The following is a 2736-nucleotide window of genomic DNA, read 5'->3' as shown; positions in this document are numbered from 1 at the left end:
CTCTGGTCTGGTTTCTTTCTTTCTCTCTGCTCCGTTGGAACGGACAAAGCACAGGAGCTACTCTCACAGGAGGCTGAGTTCCGTGGAGCCCATGTGAGGGTCCTTACATGTCTCACCTGCTGGTACTTCTGGGGTGAGCCCATCAATGGTTTTTATCAGATGCTTGAATGAAAGAAGCTTTTTTTCTTCTGTGCTAAGGGTTCTAACTCTGGATGTGCATCAAAGTCACCAAGATAGCTTCAATAAAATACAAATACCTACCTCCACAGACTTGGATTTCAGTGGTCTGGGCTGAGGTCCAGGCATTAGCACTTTTTAGAATCACCGTGGGAGATTTTAACACACAGCCATGGTTTTAAACCAGGGTCTTCTCTTCTAAAGGAAGAGAAACACCCAAAATATAACAAGACTGGGAGTGAATGAATGGGCGTGCATGTAGCTCAAGAGAACTCCAGGAATCATTCAAACCATTGACTGAGTGCCTGGGACTTATCAGGAATTGTTAAGAGGCTGGGTAAACAAATCACTAGTGGTCCCAGCCCTTACTGCACTGCTGTAGTGTAAAATCAAAGGACCAATATGGTGAGTGCAAGGCAGGAAAAACAGGTGCTCTGAGAGTGTCTATTGGAAGGGTCAGGAGAGGCATCTGAAGAAGTGACAAGGAGCAGGAGAGGAAGGGGGTGAAGTGCATGGGGAGAGTGCTTCTGGAAGAGAAGGCTTGGGATGAGCTTCATTAGAGGGAATGGGGAGGAGGAAATAGTGAAGGAGGGATGCTTAGGCCTGGGTGAGGAGTTTGGGTTTTATTCTAAGTGCCGGGCCCAGGACAGTATCATTTACATTTTTATACAATCTGAGTCTATGGGAGATGGGATTGGAGGGGGGAAGATGGAAGGCCCAGAGACCAGGAAAGGGGCTTCATGGAGGTCAGAGTGAGAGAAGGTGGTGCTTTGTGGAAAGGGTTTTGGGACATTTTTTGAACTTGAGGCTGGATGTTTTTGCTTTCATTCAGCCCACATCTGGGCTCTTAACCATGGACAGTATAAGTAATCAAGTGAGCTGTGCTGAGCTCAGTTGATATTAATGGAAGATCAATCCATTTTAACATTAGCCTGTCAGACCATTTGATCTTGACCATCCTCATCTTGGATTGTCCCTCTCTGTCCCCGCAACAGCCTGAGGATGGAGTTTTTACGACACAGCCTCCTTGAACACAGCCCCACAGAAAACTGTCTTTATTCACAGATGATATCATTTATGTAGAAAAATCCTATGAAATCTACCCCAAAAATCTGCTGTAGCTGACATGTGAGTTCAGCATGGTTGCAGGATCTAAGATTAATATACAAAAACTGTGTTTCTATATACTAGCAATGAGTAATTGGAAATTGAAATTTAAAATACCACTTACATTAGCATAAAAAATAAACTATTTAGGGATAAATCTGACAAATATGTACAAAACGTATTCAATAAAAATGACAAAACACTACTGAGAGATATGAAATAAGACCTACATAATCAGAGGGGTATACCATGTTTAGGGATCTGAAGACATGATGTTAAGATGTCAGTTCTCCCCAAATTGATCTATAGGGTCAACACAAAGAAAATCCTAGCAAGATTTTTTTTTTTAGTAGAAATTGACAATCTGATTCTAAAATTCACATGAAAATGCAAAGGACCTAGAATAACCAGAACAACTTTGACAAAGAACAAAGAGAACCCAAATCTCAATTTCAAACTTTATTACAAAGTTCTAGTAATCAAAATGTTTAGTATTGGTATCAAGATAGACAAACAGATGCATGGAACAGAATAGAGTCCAGAGGTGGACCGAAACATAAGTGAATAATTGATATTTGACAAAGGTGCCAAGGTAACACAGAGGAGAAAGAACAGTCTTTTCAACAATCAGTGCTAAAACAATTGCACATCCATGTGTAAACATCCCTTGGGGTGGAAACATGAGGCTTTACTTCTGTCTCCCATTGTCTCCATGAGACTTTCTAAATAGAATAATTATTCATTTAGGAAAAAAAATCATTTTCATGGTTGGTCAATTGCTTCAATGCTGTCCCCACTCCACCCAAGGTCACCTCCTCTGTCCCTAAAGGAGGAACATTGGTGGCAACTGGCGAACTTTGCTGTGTTATTCAGGACGACTTGTATTCAAGTCCTGCACAGCCCCTCCGTATGTTATCTGGAGCTAATTTCTTAATGTTCAGGATCTTCAGGTTTCTTTTCTAGTACCTCTTGCACAGGGATGTGAAGTTTGAACACTCAGTATGCACTCCACAAGTCAGGTTTTACCTCTCTTTCCCTTAATGATCTGGTAGCTAAAGAACGGGTCCCTGCCTTCTCTCCCCTGCTTTTTGCTCTGAGTCCTGTGTGCACACCAGAGTCAAGGAGAGCTTTAAGGCGAAGACACTTCCCTACCCACAAATGCACCTCCCTTAGTCTGCCCCTTTTGTTTATCATCATGAGGGAGGGGGAAACAGGGAGAAGAAGGGAACTTTAATGCCTTCTGTCTACCAAAATGTTGGGGAGGGAAGGGGAAGACATGTCCCATCAAGCTAGGCTTGATATCTGGCTCCTTTTTAAAGAGGAGATCCTTGGGCAGAGACCTGTTCGAAGTGATGGTTGAGTTTCGTGTAGAGTGGGGAGAGATTCCAGGTGTGGGTGACAGCAAGTGCAAAGGACCTGTGGTATACATTGACTTTACATTTTTTGAGGAAT

The sequence above is a fragment of the Hippopotamus amphibius genome, chromosome 7 (assembly GCF_030028045.1).
Source record: "Hippopotamus amphibius kiboko isolate mHipAmp2 chromosome 7, mHipAmp2.hap2, whole genome shotgun sequence".
Taxonomy (NCBI): domain Eukaryota; kingdom Metazoa; phylum Chordata; class Mammalia; order Artiodactyla; family Hippopotamidae; genus Hippopotamus; species Hippopotamus amphibius.
Note: the sequence above shows the minus strand (reverse complement) of the source record.